The sequence below is a fragment of the Pteropus medius genome, unplaced genomic scaffold, assembly GCF_902729225.1.
Source record: "Pteropus medius unplaced genomic scaffold, Ma_sr-lr_union100, whole genome shotgun sequence".
NCBI classification, from domain to species: domain Eukaryota; kingdom Metazoa; phylum Chordata; class Mammalia; order Chiroptera; family Pteropodidae; genus Pteropus; species Pteropus medius.
In genome coordinates, this window is record NW_024349802.1 from 22,119,140 (window position 1) to 22,138,378 (window position 19,239).

Here is a 19,239-nt window from a genome sequence, read left to right on the forward strand (position 1 = left end):
GACATAAATGTGTTGTTACTCATATTATGTAAGAGACTCCTATGTAAGAGACAGTTGAGGCATTATGCCCATTTAATAGGTAAGAAAATTCATAGCATCATAAATTAATAATATACATGCCTTGTATTCAAACATAGTACCATTGTATTAAAATTACTCCTCACAAAGAACCCTTTGAGGTGTAACTTTAATAATTTTTATATTGTACATGAAGCACTGAGAGGTTAAATAACACACCCAAAGATACAGATAGTGGGTAGGTGAGCCATGAATCAAACCCAGGCAAGGATCTAATACTTTTAACCAGTAATTACCCTTGGAATTTATGGTATCAAGGCAAAATAATGTTCTTGTTTACAGTCACTTAAAATAGTAGGCTTTTGCTTCCTTTTTGTTCATGGTGGTATAATACTGTTGATCTAATTTACATGTGTGACTAATAGGGGCCAGTATTCTTGGGGCGAGGTGATACTTTGTTCTTTATCTTGTTGGTATCTGAAAATACATGGAGAACAGCCAGTTAAAATGGCCCAAAGGTAATGTAATCACCGATCCATCTAAGCATGTGGTCCAAGTCTGAACCCACTCTAGCAGATAAGGGGAGTGTGGTGAACTCAGCTGTCATTTGGGTTTGAGGCAGCATAAAACAGCTACTGTTTTGATTTGAGGCCACATGTCATAGCATGGTGCCATTGTGAATTCTGCTGGTATCTATATGGTCTGTTGACAGACATGTATAGAAGTTTATGAGGAGTTATGATTGAATAGGTAAATCATGCAGAGAGCAGATGTATTTAAGGGACTCATATATACATTTGCTATTGTGTTGAGAACAAGTACTGCTTCTCTGGTGACAAAGACCAATTTCCTAAAGTAAATTGTATTTCTAGATATCTAAAATAGCAAATGTCAGACTTGGAGGGATAGAGGATAGGTGTATATGGAGAGAGGTGGAGGTGGGCATCTATCCTCCATGAGCACTAAATTTTAAAAGCATGTCTGAGCCACTGTTGTTACTACCTACAAATTGTCAGTGTCTGACTCACTTTATGAAATTTAAAGTAAACATTTCATTAACTAGCAAGAAGAATACAGATCAGCAGTTAACCCAGATGCTAGGAAATTCTCTAAAATTCCATTGCGGTGTTCAGTGACTTCTCTTCTAGAGGCCCTTTGATTTCACCTTTCGGTTGAAAAAGCTGACCAGTTAAGGACAGAAGGTGCTAGTTCATTGGCAAGAGACACCTGGTGTCTAAAAGGCACTAGGTGTTTTCTATAATCCTTAAAATCAAGTGGCATTGATTTCCTTTTTCCATTCCCCAGCATTTCAGTTGTGTGGTATCCGGACTAGGAATTAGTAGAAGGGAAGATGTTTAATATTAAGCCAGAATACAGTGATTCCAGTTACAGCCGACCGCCCTGATCTCCTCAGTATTTTACATTTTGTGGGCCCAGCATTGTTTCGTTAATGTCGACCAGTAGGAAGTGTGATTAATATTTTGCAAACCAAGACCTACTGCCAGGGGTGACTTGGCTCACTATCTCTGCTGCTCAGGAAGCAACTGTTCCCATGGGTGGTGTGACCTCCTGTATGGCTTCAGAAGAAACATGTCCTCTCCTATGTGGCTGTTTTACTCTGCTTGGCAGAGGCTGAACTTGGCCAGTTTTCACAGTTATATTCTTAGGAGACTAAGTTCTTTCTTTGGAGTTCAAACTATGGCATTTCTGACCATCAGAACTAGGTTTAATTAGAAATAGAGTCCAGGAAAGAGTTGATTGTGATTTTCAGAGTGCTTAGGGAACACCAATAAGCCCCAGGGTTGGTTCTGAGTTTGAATCCTGACTGTCACTTTCTACTTATGTGATTTCAAGTAAATTACTTAATGTCTACAAACGCCAACTTCCTTATATGCAAATGAATGTAATATACATGTTGTAAAGCATTGCTGGCAATGTGGATGCCGTGTGTAGGTATGTGAGGCTCAGATTCATATATATGGTATATGTGGTATACCTAGAATCACAGTTCTCCTTGAAATGCACGTCTTTATGGCCATGTTTCTCCAGGTCCCAGTAGGACCTAACCCTATTGGCAGAGATTTAATTTATAGCTCATCCTTCCCCTTGGTACACTTTCACTTAATCAAGATCCATTTTAGAGTTCTCAATTTTTTTATGTCCCTCTCCTTTCTCCCTGGTCTTGGCCTCTCTGGAGTGTGTCTGGCTGTGTTTGTGGATTGGTGCCTGTGAGAATTTTATACTCACAGGAATCATTTTCAATCCAGCCCAATCATTAAAGAGGTGTGGTTCATACTCTGCCATCGGAGCGACCGCTAATTGATACCTCTTGAAAAATGACAGATTCCCTGATGCGTTCAAGGCTGGCCGACAGGCAGAGATGCCACCCACCTTGTTGATTAACACTCTTCTCATGGAGACACTGGTAATTTAAGATGTTTGTTGTTCTTTCTTGATATTATTCCCTTTGACAATATCCCTAGTATATATTTTCTCAGTTTATCTTGCTATAACACCACATTAATCCTGTTACAGTTTCCAAAGTTCTCAAAAATGTTAACTTCTGAAGCTTTGTCCTCTGAGCCCAGTGCCCTCTGTACCGTACCATCTGTGTGGCATCTTCTTAATGGATAGTGTATTTGTGGGTTTGGTGAGTACTTATTTTTTATTTGCAGAAGGAGGGAAATAAACCATGATCAACTCAGAAGAGGTGTATGTTGGGTAGGGGTGTGAAGTAACTAAAATGAGCTTACCTCCCGAGAAAACCAAGAATTACAAAATTTTCTCTATTTATCAAGCAGATATGAGACTATTTATATAGGCTCACCCTATATCACTACTTGGGCAAATCAACAACTTTTCTGGAGTTTGTCATGTCTTTCCAAGTCTGAGCAGAAGTCAGGAAACCGCAAAAGACAAAGACCTGCTAGAATGAAATCTTCGCAAAAGTAGGAGTGAAGTATTTAATATTTCTCACATCTCCCCAGTCCTTAACAAAGTGCATGGCAAATATTGTGTTCTCAGGAAACATTTGTTAGTGAATGCATTTTTAGCAAGTCCTTCAGTGTCTTAGAATGGATTGTAAGTTTTCCATGATGCGTCTTCACTTTTTATTAGGTAGTAGTCTAACTAAACCTGAAAGATAGGTGACATATTTTTATGTTGCTACTCCTGAAAATAGACAGTTTCTTAATATTAGTTGGGACAAAAATAAAGAAAGATGCATTTGGATAGACTGGAGACTTGAATTCTCAAAGCAGTCAGCACAATTTCTTTAATAACTCCATATATCATTGTGCTGAATTACAGCATTGTTTGCTTTCAAAGTTGTGTTTCTTGGCTTTGGAGTGCAGGAATAATTGTAGACTGTGGCTTGACGATTATCAGCCTGCTATAATACCAGGGCCAAGATCATCTTCAAATTGCCAGGCATCAGCAAGAGGATAGGAAATGAACCATGTTATAAAGTTCTCCCATCTGCCTCCAGAAGGTGGGGGCAGTTGGGGTAACGATACTTGTCTGAGCCTAGCGATGGTTCAGAGAAAGTTGCCCAAAGTCACCAAGGGCCTCAACAGCAATTACATGTGATATAAGATGGAAAAGACTCAGATTCTGGTGGGGTGGTGAAATGCAGGTAGATAAAATTATGTAATATGCAGAATGTAAGCCTACAACAATAAAAATAAAAATAAAAACAAGCAGTAAACATTTATTGAGTACTTGTATCCCACATAGTAATGAATGATTTAACTATGTTGCCTTGTTTCATTTTCATAAGCATTCTAAATGGATAGCTATTTTTATCATCTCACTTTCATAGAAAAATTAGATATTTAGAGAGCTAGAGTGTCTTTGTCAGCATTTCATAATGGTGGAACCAGGATGTGAATACTATGATTATTCGCAAACCTCATTCTTAAATATTGCACTCTATTTCTTAATAATTCTTAGACTGCTCAGAATAAGGGAGCCTGTCTCACTGAAAAGGTAACATTGGAAACAGTGATATAACATAGCAAGGGAAAAAGAGCATTTCAGATAAAGAGACCTGTGAGTGCCTGAGTCTCAAGTGGAGTTAGAGGAACAGCTAGGCCAGCATGGCTGGAGAGGGATAAATGAGAGGAGAGGAGGAGAGAGGAATGAGAGACAAAGACAGTGGTGACAGAGCTGCACCATGGAGAGGCCTTTTTGGCCATTGCAATGACTTTGATTTTTATTCTAGATGATAGGGAAGGTTTTGAGCCAGGGAATGTCACTATTTACTCAAGGGTCTAATTGAGAGTGCCAGCCTTCTTGTAGTGGTATAGATCTGTAGTGGTACCTTGGACTAGGGTGACAATAATGGAAGAGGTGCGAGTCATCAGCCGCTGGATTTATTGTGAAAATAATGCCACCAGAATTTGCCGATGGGGTGAGGTGTATATGAGAGGGGAGTCAAGGTTGACTGGAAGGGTTTAGGCTGACCATCAGGGTGAACGGACTTGCCCTTGACTGAAGGAATAAAGTAGGAAATCTAACAGAGATGGAGCAGCCAGTGATAACAGGCAGGTTTGGTGTCTTAGAGGCCAAGTGAAAGAAATATTTCAAGATGAAGTGGCACATTGTCCCCTTGTCTTGGTTCAGCCTAGACCACAGCATTAAGCACCTTGTGTGTGTTTACTAAACATTTGCCTGCTTCACTGGTTGAAATATGCCACGGGTAACAATCACCAAGGGGAAATCACTTTCCCTCTCTGATCTTCAGTTTCCCTGTAAGTTAAATGAGCAAAATTGGCTAGTCATGCCCTAAAAAATCCTCCGTCTTGATATACTATGGCTTTTCCTGATTTTGTATGATTCCATGATTCTAAACAAGACTGAATCCATTCAGGTGATATGCATTTATGCCAATCGAATCGAAATTTAATGTATCTTCTGTTTAGTTTCCTCAAATGGTCTTGAATTTAATATCACGATTGTCTTTTTTGTTTGTTTTTATTAACATCTTTTTCCTGTAATTTTGCAGACGTGGAAGAAACCTCCATCCTCCGGGCTGTGGAGAAGGTGGTACTGGACCCCTGTGGAGGTTAAGAAAACTCTCTCTGGTGCTGGCCCGAGGGAATGATCTCAACTCCAATGTCGCCCTGAGATCTGCATTCAAGACTCAGGAAGATTAAGACCGCTAAGGTAAGCACTTGTGATTTTGACCTCTTATTTTTTGAGGAAAATACATTTAAAGACAATCATTTTCACAGCCTTTTCTCCTCCTCATCCATTTTCTTCTTTTTCCCTTCCTCCTTTTAAGCAATGACCTTTTCTTCTGCTACCAGCTTGTGGGATGTGTTGGGATAAAGACATAATGGGAGAAACTGAAGTCTGTGTTGTCTCGGTGACAAAGAGGTGACCAGAGGGCAGTAAGACACAGCGAAGGGAGAGATTTGTGTAGGTATCTCTGATCGAAACAAAAGAGAAATTGGGGCCGGCGCCTACGTGATAAGACTTCAGATCTAGAGATGAGAATTGATGCTGTATAATATGCAACTTCTATTTTTCATTATCCACAGAAACGTAGGCAAAGCATTGCATTATATCTTAAGGTCTTTGAAGGAGCTTTCTTTATACTTCTTTTGGATACGCACCCATGCTGGCAGACTTGAAGTTGTAGTTAAAGAGGTCCCATTTTTTTTCTGGCTACAATAATAATTGTGTGTTTGTGTATATACACATACGCACATATGTATAACATATATATTATGTAATTAGAGTGGTGTCTACTCTCTATGTGTCTCTCTGTGTGTGTGTGTGTGTGTAGGGACAAATGGAGGAAAGAGAGAGAATCCATTAATGGTGTGTTTACTGAGAGTCAGGTATTGCCCTATAAGTTTTGGGGGGAAAAAATCACAAGTACGACTGATAACATCCATCTAGAATAGGATTTCTGGTCTGGGAAACCAAAGGAGAGATACGTAAAAAAAGGTTTTCTAAGGCTTTGTAGCAAGGAAGGGTCAGGGAGCAGACTCATTCCCAGACTTGTTAGAATCTAAGTCTCTCCGCTTCCCTACTGTATAGAATAGTAGGATTGCGTACACTGCTGGTTAAGAGTGCTGGGACAATGTGGTTTAACTTTCTGGGAACACATGGCATGTCCAAGAGAAACTGTAGATTGTCTATGACAATTTTACTGATAACTCATTTGTTATCATTTTAATTTCCTTTAAAAAAAGAAAAGAAAAGAAAAAGGGAAAACCTCAATCTAAAGGCTTCCAGGAACTGGGAGAACAATGTAGCTGAGGTGTTGCGTTGCCTGCCTTCTCATGTCACATAAGGCTACCATATGTCATTATTTGTGCAAGGAGAGGTCCAGAGCTGATGGAAAGCAAATGAGTTCCAGCCACAGGCCTGCTTTCATTTTACCTCTGGATTTCTCACTGCTAGAATAAGTGTGGCATATACTTCTGGCCGATTATGTATAGACCTGTTAGAGGATGAAGCACGCATACTTTCTATCTGATTTTGGTAAACTCCTCCAATGCCCATGCAGAAATTATTGAGCTCTGATATTCACATTGCCTATGAAAGAATGCTAAGAGACTAGTGAAATGTGAGGGTGGCATTTAAATAGACACTTCTCTTTGTTCAGGAGAATTTTTTTTTTCCTAAAGAAGATAAATTATTTTTCCCTCTTTGAATCAGTGCATCCATAAAGCAGTTTAAGTATACATACTATTTATGAATTCATTTACCATTAACATGGTTTCAAAGGCTAAATAGGTAATTTAACAGTCAGAAGGAAAATGCATACAGTGAACCGTTTCTGAGTCCTTGCACAAGTACAAACATTCTACATAATAGATGTATAGTTGCAGTGCAGTTCTCTGCCTACACATCCTTGATATTTCAGAAAGGAAAGCTAAAAAGCTCTTCTCTGCTTGTCCTAAAAATCTAGAGAAGCTTAGGGGTTTGGGTTGGATTTTGATGATGGAGTTCTTTGCTTTAAGAGTGTTGATCTTTAATTCAGGATGCCTGTGTTGTGTCAAGAATATTCACCTCGATGCCGACTACTTGAAACATAAATTTAGCAGAGAAAGTTTTAAAGGACTTGGCCATAAAAATGTTCCTGGTTTAAAGACTGATCAACCCTTCAGGGGAAAATAAAGCTCTCTCTGATTGTTGACAGAGCATACAGGGAGAAGAACGTCTAGTTTGCAGTGCACATTTATCACAAGGCTAGATTCAGCTGTAGTGTGTAGAGATAGGTACATGTCTCCGCTCACAGACCGAAACCCAATTTCCTGGAAGGAAGAAGGAAATGAGGCAATGTTGGTATATCAATCTACCATAATGCTTCCTGCCTCCCATGCTCCAGGGCCCTGAGCAGATTTTTCAGATGTCTTTTCAAGTGAAGACAGTATAAATTAGTGGCTATGGGCTCAGACTTTAGAAAAGACAAACTTCTTCATGAACATTAGAAAAGCCATTTAAGTTTTCTAAGCCAATGCTTTTCAAAGTGTGGTACATAAACCAGCAGCATTGGCATCACCTAAACTTGTTAGGCATGCAAATCCTCAGATCCTTCCCCAGACTTAAGTCAGAACCTCTTGGAATGAAGTCCAGGAATCTTGTTTTTTAAACAAGCTCTCCAAATAAAATTTAAAATCACGGCTAAACCTGTTCCCTGATCTCTTAAAAAGAAGGATGTTTTTTAAAAACCTCATGTCTAAAAACCAGGAAGCTCTAAGAATATTAATGATTTAATGATTGATACAGTTAAGTGTGTATAATTTCAGGAGGCAAACCATAGAGGGGGGAATATAAATTGAATTTCATGAAAATTAAAAGCATCTACTCATCAAACAACAACAACAACAAACTAAGAAAGTAGCCTACAGAGTGGGAGATAATATTTATAACACATATATCTAACATGTACAAGAAGAGGCACTTCATAAAACAAGATATGGAATGACCAATAAACATAAACAGTGGTGTTTAACATAATTTGTCATCAGAGAAATGCAAATTCAAAACACAGATACCACTACACACCTATCAGAATGGCTAAAAGTCACCAAAAGTTAGGAATAACTGGAACTCTCATATAGTACTGGCAGAAGTGTAAGATACTCCAAACTCTGAAAAATCATCTGGAAGCTTATTATGAAGTTATACAACTGTTTACTCTAAGATTTAGCAACTCTAGTCCTAAGTATTTATCCAAGAGGATTGAAAACATTTATCCACACATGTTTATAGTAGTTTTATTTATAATGATCCAATGCTGAAAACAACTCAGAAGTCCCTCATTAGGAAAATGGATGAACTCTGACACATTTCACAAAATGGAACACAAGTCAATAAAAAGACACATTCTCCTGAAAAATGCAATAACATGGATGGATCTCAAAAACAGTATGAGTAAAAAGCCAAACACCAAAAGATACCAACTCGAGTTGGTATTATTATTATTCCTAATTTGCAGATGTGGAATCTCTTACCGAGAAAAGTAAGGTAACTTTGCTACAAACCAAACTGCTTGGCCACAGAAGCTGAATTCAAGAGTAGGTCTGTTTATCACCAAAACACACCTTAACCATCATGTTAGCTGTGGTATAAGTACCCTTGCTTCCACTTTAATTCCGAACCAAGTATGGGACAACAATCCCCCTGCTAAAAAAAAAATTAAATTAAATTAAATAAAACAGCAACAACAATTTCCCTGCTAGAGGCTTTCCAAATGGCCAGTGAGGGACGATGGTTATTAAACAATGAATTTTATGTTTTCTTGATAACTTTAGGGAGGAGAGATAAAAAAAATTAATAGCAAATATCATTACTGCCCTCAGGGATCATTGCGTTAAAGCACTCAAATACAGTTCGGTTTTCTCAGTGTGACCCTTATTGATTACGAAACAATGTAAATGGTAGTATCAGAAACTGTAAAACATGCAGTTTAGAAAACACTGTATCATGACTGGCAGAGCCAGTGTCATTTAACAAAGAGCACTAGAGTGAGACGGCATGGGTTCAAATGTTGGCTCCTTCACCTTCTGGATGTACGACCGATGACAAGTCACTGAACTGCTCCCAGCTTCAGTTTCTTCATTTGAAGGATGGCGATGATCTTCATGCCTACTTGATATACTTAAAGTGAGGATTAAATAAAATTGTGCTTATATAGCGCTAGTATATACTGGTTCCTTAAAATCCCTGTATAAATATTAAGCTGTTATTTTTGGTTTTAGAGATCATATGAGCGATGACACTCCTAAGCAGGAAAATGACATGATGCTCTGTTTTATGTGGCCTCTCTTACTCACTGTGTATATCTATGCATTTCCTTAACTTCAGTTGGAAGCAAAATGCTGTAGTTTTCTAAAAGCTGTATCACTTTTATTACAAGTATTTGGAAACCCTGAAAGAAGTTGACCCTGTTGCCAAAAAAAAAAAAAAAAATGCATTTAATTAATATGTTGGAAATTATTCTGAGGAAAAACTGTCATTAAATGTAGTTGTTACATTTTGTCTGAGCAGAGTGATTGAAAGGGAGCCTGGAACTATTTAGCACATTTAAGGAATATCAACAAGGTTAATTGTCTTGAGAAGGAACGCTGAAGAGCTGAGTTCCTTTATGCGCCAACTCGATTTGTGATACTGTCATATAAGTTTTCATAAGACTTGGGCATAAGTCTTTATTTTAGCTGTGCTTTTTAAAGTCTCAATTTCCATAATAAAGTTTAAAAGTCAGAGATATTACAAATATGTGCAAGGTAACAGTGCTTTTCCTATGAAGTACAAACTAGTCTATTACCAATCTCTTATATAAGTAGAAAATTTCAACACACCTCCAAAAAATGTTACTAAAGGGAAACTGCTTTTGAGTTTTTGTCATGGTTTCTGATAGTCACTACTAAGTGTGGGAACATGGGTGGTTCAAGAGAAGAAGCTTTCAGATACAGTCAGGGTGTTTGTGTGTGTATACATGCTTATTTCCCTCTTTGGGATCTTTCTCATAAATAAAGTCTTACGCTTGTTTTATGCACGTGTTAGCGTTTGTGTAGATCACTTTCATGCTAGTCTGTTCTCTTTGGATGTGGAATGATGGTTTCTATATTTTCTTGGCCTCCCAGCACATCAGCAACACTGGGAAGCCAACTGTTGAAGTCTTTTGACGATCCTTCTCTTACGGTTTTCCTCAGCCTTTGGTAAATTCCTTCTGAAATTCATCATGCATTGAAATTTTATCTCAGATAATAAATATCTTAGTGTCAAACATGAAAGCGTCAGCAGAACTGCTTTCTTGTAAAAGGAGAAGAATCTTTCTGGGAAATCTAGAGAGTCGGTTTCCTTAGCTGGCTTTCTTTCTTTGTTCAGCCAGTGTATACTGAGCACCTTTCCTGAGCTAGGAGCTGTGCCAAGTTTGCTACTTGACGTCTGCATGCCACCTACTCTTGGGTTTCAATTTCCTGGTCTGTAAAATGGGAGTTTGGATCAGGTAAGCCTTAGAATATCCTAGATTTCAGCAAATATTGTTTCATTTAATTTCAAATAAACTAGTAATTAATGGTGATACAGCAACACTCTCTAGGCATGTTTGACCATTATTGGTAAGTATCAGTTAAATATGGAAAATGAAAGTCCAAACAGATTTAGATAAAGAAATGACAGAATTTCTATACAGGACTTCTTGTTCAATTTTATTACCTACTCTATACCATGAAATGGCAGAATACCATTAAGAAAGTCTTATTCGGGATATAGTCTAATTTTTCCTCTAAATATTCTAGAGGTCTTTTTCCCCCCTACCTCTGCTGGTGGCTCTTATGAGGCTATCTCATTTTACAGATAGGGAAACTGAGGGAGGGAGCGGTTAAGTAACTCTTAAAACTACCCTGTTAGAATAAGATACTCTTTTTTTTGGTTTGGGGCCTTAAAACGCATATAAAGGGCCTAACTCTACTCACAGAATTTTTTATCCAGCGCTAAATCATACCTGCTTTATTGTTCTTTGATTCTGCTTCTGAATGTGGTAGCGCTCTGCCTTTATTTTTTGTTTCTAATTCAAATAGCTATCATTTTAAGAATAGTCTCTTTTTGACAGTTACTGAAGAAAAGATTGGTGTTTCTCCCCTTGAGCATTGTTTTGCAGTCTGTTTGTTTGCTTGGGCTGAATTTTACCCAAGGCCTTTGAAACTAAAAAAAATCTGAGTTGTTGTTCTGTTCACTATCTTATACAGATTTAGCTGTTATTTGCCAAGTTAACGTGCGCGTGTGCTCACACACACACACACACACACACCCACCCACCCACCCACCCCACTGTCACTACCACCCGATGATGTTAAACCCACCTCTACTTTGCCATTTCTTTTTGTGACACTTTCGAATATTCAGACCAGTATTTTTCTCATTTAGCTGATCTATGCCTATTCCATATATTTGTTGAGAAGATTAAGTGGAAATAAATGTGAAAACATTTGAAAAGTGTGACCCCCACTCCCCCACTGCCTAAAAAATTGTCCAAAGACCTTGCCGTACAGTATAAACATCCTCATTACATTCTGCCTTTTTGCATCATCTCCGGTGTTTTCCTACCCTCTCTTTACCTCCAGCCTTTCCACCAGCTGCAGTGACCTTCTCTATTTTTCCAGAAATATGTCATGTCTTTTTTTTAAATCACTTCTCCTTTATACCCGCCGGTCCTTTTGCCTGTACTACCAATCTCTACCCACTGTCCCCGCCCCCCACCTAGAAAAAATCTGGAAAATTCCTCATCTTTTAAGATACAATTCATGGAAGTTTTCTGGGACTTTCTTGAGCCATATGTCACTTCCTCTCTTTTGACTCTATCTTTTCCAAACCTGCATTATGACTCTTATTATGAAGAGGGGTCATATAATTATTTATAAGTCAGTCTCCTTCATTGTAATGCAACCTCTTTCAGACAGATATTCTTTTTTTTTTTTTTTTTAATGAATATATTTCTAGTTCCCAACTCTGGCTGGCAAATAGTAGATACTCAACAGATACAGGGTTGGGGGAGGGGAACATAAATATATTTCAGCTCAGGAGCCTTATAATCCTCCCAACACATCACTTTAGAAAAAATTAATAGTAACATGGGAGGTAAAATCTGTTTGCCACTTCTGGACTGGAAGATTTTCTTTCTAGAGCTTCCAGAGCTTTTAGTTATTCTTTCCAAGGTGAGGACCTGATTGCTTTCAAAAGGAATACATTTAAGTAACCTTTGCTTTCCTTGTCTCCAAAATATAATTCCTTCCTTGAGAGATTATGGGTCTTCTATTAGAATTTTGAAAAAGTTTAAGAAGCTACCAGACTTGATCCATTAGACTTCAGTAGTCAAGAAGCACTGCTTTAACGTTTTACCTCATATGGGCTGTCTGAAGAGCTGTTTGTATAGTTTGAACTCTATCTATCTATCTATCTATCTATCTATCTATCTATCTATTTATCTATCTATATCATAAAACTGATCAAAGCTTCCTTCCCCAGAAATAAAAATATAATGTATTTGTTGCAATCACTAATTTTCTGACATCTTTCTTCAATCACACTACATACTGTTTCTATAGTGAAAGCACGGAATGAATTTGTAGAACATGACCACTTATAAATACACATCATCAGTATAGAATTTCAGGGTGTATTTGGATCCACTTAAGTCCATCCATGCATTAAAAGTTTGGAACCCTTTGTGTAGAGATGTAGAGAGCATTGTAACCTTAATTTTGGGTAAGTTTGTGACTGTAATTTCATTCTCGCCTTAGAAAATAAAATGCACATATAAACAGGAAGACAGTCCAGATAATATTTCAAATCATCTTTGGAAGATAAATGAAGGAAATATTATCTTTTGATATATAAATCATAGTTTAGTAAGACATAAGATAAAACCACTCAGTGAGGCTCAAAAAATTGGGAAAAGTATGGGCATAAAGAAGGAAAGAATTAATTGAATGTCTGACTGCGGTGTGACTGATTGCCCTCCCTGACCTCCTCCCAGCAAAAAACTGGAAGACTTTCTCCTGAAGACATTGAGTGAATTTCCTAAGGGAAAAATTAGAGCTTTCAATTAATGGGTGTCCAAGTAAGGTCCTTACCTTTGTATTACAGGGCACCCCAAGCCTGAGATTACTTTTCTCCTGTCCATCCTTGAGGACAGCCAACTAATATTCTAGCTCCATCACAGCCACAGAGCCCTTAGCCAAGCAGCCATCATATTTGTTGATGGAAACTAGTGGTAAATAGACCTGAATATAAAAGAATCTTAACTATTATGTACATTGAACATATCTCAATTCAACTATATATGATTGACAAGAACGCTGAGAAAAATGATTTAAGTATTTGCCGTTTTATTCAATGGGAACATTTCTAGAAATATAGTAAGATGGGATGGGAGACATAAATTGGCTAATTTATTCTCAATTCCTTCATGCTTTTCTTAGTGTGAGCACCTCACTGTATTGAATAGCATATGATTCTTAGAGATGTTTATTATTATTAATAGATTAAAAATACATAAAGTAATTATTTCATATGGTGTTCAATTTGATGTGTGCCCTAGAGGAAGATATTTGTGATACATTTATTGTGAAATACTGAACACTTTTATACTAGTGTTTCAAAGGTCATTTTCACCATACATGAATTTGTTTCAGATGTAGGTAGTTCTGTATCCTAACCATTATGTAAAATGACTCGACTATAAAACAGAGAAGAAATTTCACCTGCACTAAAATAATTAGCTCACTCTCATCATTCATTTTTATAATCAACTTTCCTGAGATAACAGATTTTAAATGTATAATTTGAATTTTGACAAATGTGTATACTGCCGCAATAAATATGGAGGACTTTTACTACTTCATATAAATGGTCTTCCAGGGTGTATTCAATTGTCTCTGGCTTCTTTCATTCAGCATGGTGTTTTTGAGATGCATCCATGTCCTCGTGTGTATTAGTAGATTGTTCACTATTTCTCACCAGTATCATTATATGTATATGTCATAATTTTTCATTCTCCTTTTGGTGGACATCAGAGCTGTTCCAATTTGAGAATATTAACAATCATGCTTTTATGAATGTGAACACAAATTAGTCTGGACATAAATTTTAATTTCTTCGTGGTAAATATCAAGGAGTGGAATTGCTGTGTCATGGAATAGGTGTCTTTTTACTTTTAGTAACCCAGTGGTTCTCCAATGTAGCCAACTCCCACTTGATACTCTCACAAGCAATGTGTGAGATCCAATTGTTCTATCTGCCTGCTAACAGATGTATTGTTCACCTCATTAATGTTAACCATTCTGGTTGATGTGAAATGGTATCTGATGTTTTAATTTGCATTTCCCTGTCAGCAAATAATGTTAAGCATTTTAGCTTGTGCTTATTGGTCATTTGTATATTTTTTGCAAAGAGTCTGTTCAGTCTTTTGCCCAGTTTTTTACTGGGTTATTTTTTTTAAATTATCAAGTTGTAGAAACTCTTTAACTATTCTGGATATAAGTTCTGTGTCTTTTATATATATTACAGATAGGTTCTTCAAGTCTGTTACTTGACTGTCCATTTTCTTAATGGTGTCTTCTGGAAGGAAGGTGTTTTTAATTTTGATGAAGTCCATTTTATTCACATTTTCATTTTATGATCTGTGCTTTTTGTGTCCTCCTTTAGAAATCTTTGCCTGACTCAAAATCACAAAGATATTCTAAATTTTCTTTTAGAAGTTTTATAGCTCTAGCTTTTACATTTAGGACTATGGAATTTATTTTTTGCATTTAGGGCTTTTCTGGTTTTAAATCCAACACAATAGCTTACAGGTCCATCAAAAGTTTGGCTACTTTCCCTTGTCTAAACAAAGGCCATCCTTCTCTAGCAAGCTTGTTGCTCAGCTCCAACCTCAGTAACTGCCCTCAAGTATGAAATCCACTGGAGTTAGATTCTTTTAGATTTTTTTGAGTCTATAACTCTTCAATGTCTTCTTTAAATGTATATATTAATTTGACCTGGCTGGTTCTTTTCATTGTAGCAGTAGTGACATTTGTTCATGTTCTTCTACATCCTAACCATAAATAAACTTTCATTTCCTTATTCTTAAATAAAAATAAAAAATGACAGACTTACGAAGACAACTAGTTGCATAGGAGAGAAAAATAATCATGATAAACAAATGTGACAAGTGAATTTTGTGTAACCATTGCTAAGATAATGCGAGGGACAGAGGGTGTATTTAAAATCTCTTATCCTTGCTAATAGTAAAAAAGGTAAGTCACCCATAAAACAAGTACAGAACACTATAAAAAAGAAACAATGAATAAGAAGTACCTATTATAAATTAAATATTTTTTTTCAATTAATGAAATGGTTGAACAATAAATTATAAGTTTCCCAGGACATATTTAGTAAAGAGAATATTTAGTAGAAATAAAAAGAGTTAAATATATTAGATTACTTCAGAAATCCTTCACCCCATTAAAAATACTTCTAGAGATACTAGATAAATTTGGGGAGTGGAATATTTGATTATCAAAGAAATTTTAAAATATGATTCAAAGGAGACAATAGGTTGAATTTACATATCCTGAGCCAAGTGACATAAATAAGAAGTAAAGAAATGTTTCTAATGTATTAGCTTTAATTTTCAAAATTCTAAGAATAAAATGATCTCAAAAGCTTCTGGAAGGGAGAACAGAAAACCTCATACAAAAGAAAATATTTTAAAACTAGTATCAAACTTCCTTAGCAACACTAGAGTCAAGAAGACAGTAGATCAATTTTTTGTATTTTCTGAGGAAAACTATTTTGAGCCTAGAATTTTGTTCTAAGCCAAACCGTAAGTGAGAAAGAGATAAAGGGATTTTAGAGTATCGAGATACCTAGACCTCTCATAATTCTAAATGTATTCCTGAAAATTGAGAATGAAATTCAAGAAGTAATTCTTAAAGATAGCAAGAAACGGTGAAACTAACGAAGAGCCCCTTCAAAAAATTTAAGATAGTGTAATAGGGCCAAACAAGTGGGCCCATTGCCCATCACTCAACAGAAATACTCAAATCCTGAGACGGTGTCTTTTGCAGAGGAAAGGAATGTATTGTAAGACTTCTTGACAAGAAAATAGACAAAGCTCAGATCTGTTTCTTCAAAGACTTGAGACAAGTTTTAAGAGGTGAGGGTAAGAAGAGGTTATACATATTTATAAATTTTAATTTAGGAATGTCCGATTGGGTAGTTTTGGAACTTAGCTGATTTAGGTAAGGTATGGGAATAAAAAAAAAATAAAGAGGAATTCCAATCTGGCAGTTTGACTGGTCCATCTGGTATGTCTTCATATTTGGTCTGGGCACTGGATTTTCTTATTACAGACTTCTTGCTTTTAAATAGATCTGGCTGGCAACAGAAGCATCTTAGTTACTTGAGTTCTGTGGATCTTGGTTCCATCATGCTCTCGAGGTCAGTTTAGGGTCATTTGGCTGCAAACTGTGCGTGCTTAAGCATCTGGGACCAGTTTGATCCAGCTTGGTCTGGTGGTCTCCAGAGTACAGTGAGGAGACCTGCTGTTATCTCCTGAATGACATTAAAAAAAAAAAAAAGACAAAAAATACAACAGTGACAATAACAACAAGAAAAAACTAGTATGTCTGCTTTAGTATTGGGGCTTGGTTTCGATACCGGTTGTGCAGCAGGTCTAGAAAGTGTTTAGTTAAAATCTGAGAAGTCCAAGGACTCTAAGAATGATATCATCAAGAAGAAAAATGGAGCAGGTTGCTACCAGTAGAGAGTTTTGCCAGTGAGCCAAGTGATGTGATGTGAAAAAAGCCTGTGTGTCTTCTGTAAAGGAAAGACAATTAGAAACCACAGATTCAACAGAACATCAGTCTGTAAAAGGAAACCATGACCAAATAAGCATAACAATAAAAAAATAATGCATTCGACTTTTGTGGTTTAGGGGTTATGATATTGAATCCAAAGAGAAATAAATGACATCTTAGTATACTACCTGGCTCACCAATGAACAGTTTATATAGTCATAATACACTCCTTTTTCCAACTTTAGAATCAACCTATAAAGAAAATACATAAACAAGTTAACCAAATGTTATAAATCTTGACAGTAAAAGTGAGGCAAGGTTGACAGATAATGGTAGACACGGAGTCAAGAGAAGGATTGCCGAAGGAAGAGTGAAGGAGTGAATACCTTTAACAAATGGGAAGATGACATTTTTTTGGCCTGAGCTTAATGAACCAAGACAAAAGTTAGGTATATTAAAGTTACAGGTATAACCACAGAAGAATAATACAAAGTTGGAGTAAACAAAGAGGAGTAAACTAAATTCTTTATATCTCATAGAGTTGATAGGTGTCATAAAAAGGTAAATTATGAGAGAGTAATATAAGCCTAAAAAGAAGAGTTAATGAGATAACTTTTAGAGATTTAAGCCCAGAGACAGATGCCCAGTTGGGGAGAGTGAGGAAGTAAACTATTATGTTTCAACATACTGTTTTATTTTTTGCTCTGTACTTGTGATCTTTTCGGGGTGGTGGTGGGGGGCGGGGAACATTTAAAAGAAGGAATCCACACTCTAACTTCCAGGTTAATGCCTACTGACCCTGACTCACTTTGTCAAAGTATAATATTCAGAAAGTATAAACGTGACTCTCATTCAAATATGTAAGGAATATATGTCAAAGGTTTTATTCAACACATTAATGAATGATAATAATAGGAAGGTAGAAAACCTGGATCAAAGAGTATTTGATAGAACAAAGTATCTGTAGTCTACCAATAAAAGTGTTTGGAAATGAATTTGAATTAGAGACAAAATGGATTAGTCCTATAGAGCAGCGGTCCCCAACCTTTTTGGCACCAGGGACCGGTGCTCCTATGAGAATCTAATGCCTGATGATCTGAGGTGGAGCTGAGGTGGCGATGCTAGTGCTGGGGAGCACTGCAAATACAGATGAAGCTTCGCTTGCCCACCAAGCAGCTCACCTCCTGCTGTGCGGCCACAGACCCGGTTGGGGGTTGGGGACCTTGTTCAGAGAAATCAAACTGTAACTTTGAGATTATCTTTCTACAGGTCTTAAGTCTTTGTCAACAAGTACCTTCTCAAAGTCAGCTCTAATGAAATAGTAAATAGCAAAGTCAAACACTGGTGAATACTTGTGGAGGGTTAAGTAATCCTCAAGTGAGCTTGTTGAACAATGTGCCAATCTAACTTTGACAGTACTCATTTTATTCTCTTGATTGCTGTTTTGGGTAACTTTTGTTTCTGAAACTACTCAAACATTATCTCATAAAAGTTTCCCTGACCCTCTCAATATGATTTTCTTCCAACTTCTCTGTGTTCCCATAGCATACATCTATTACAACAATAACGACATTTTGAAATTGTTGAATTTAGGTATTCTTTTTAAATTAATTGTTTATTGCTTGCTTTTACTCCCTCACTAGAAAGCAGGCTTTCTGTGCACAGGCCTATTACATAGTAAATTCTCAAGACATTTGTTGAGTTAATGATTTAACTTTCAAAAGTTATTGGTTGTTTTTATAATGCAGAGATAGGAATTTAGCGATGAGAACACAGGAGGGGAAAAATCAGTACGTGAATAGCTAGAAGGTAAAACAAATCTCCTACAAAATCTGTTGATGTGGCAATTTGCAAGTTTTCCAGTAAACAGCTCAGAGAAATTCTACTGTCTATTCATGTAGCTACATTCAGATGTTAAAAGAAATAAAATTCACCTACAAGTCCTGCCAGGTTAAATGACTTTTTGAAGCTTCATCTCTTTAATCTTTTGTAAATCTTTCTTCTTAATGCCAAACATACTTCTGAATGAAACAAATGGGGACGTTTCAGGGAGAAAATGCACTCCTGTTTATTTCCTACCTTGCCTAGGAAATGGTGTCTTTTGCACTTTCTTAAAACTCAAATTTTTTTTTTTTTGCTGCTACTGGAATGTCCCCTCTCCCACACAGACCATATGCAAACATAGTGCTGAAAACTGGAAGCCTTTTGGCTTGGCTTGTTTTTAAGAATGCTTAGAGTTCTGTCCAGCATCAAGAGTCTAAAAAGTTCTGACCAATCAGAAGAAGTTTAGTAGTCCTGCAGCTGTTTGACATGTATATTTTTATCTGTCTTACTGGTATAAGTCTTTCCCCCATGCCCCTCTGCAGCCCCAATGCGCGCCCCCTGCACCACCACAAATCAAAAGTCTTTATTTGAA

The 19,239-nt window shown here is 36.9% G+C and overlaps 1 protein-coding gene across 11 annotated transcripts in view; it reads left to right on the forward strand.

Moving 5' to 3' along the window:
* SGCD (sarcoglycan delta) overlaps positions 1-19,239 on the forward strand; it is a 1,323,040-nt gene that overhangs the window by 823,159 nt on the left and 480,642 nt on the right. For all 11 annotated transcript variants that reach the window (XM_039836682.1, XM_039836683.1, XM_039836688.1 and 8 more), the window contains one exon: positions 5,024-5,184. The gene's annotated coding sequence lies outside the window, so the exon portion shown is untranslated. The remainder of the gene's footprint in view (positions 1-5,023; positions 5,185-19,239) is intronic.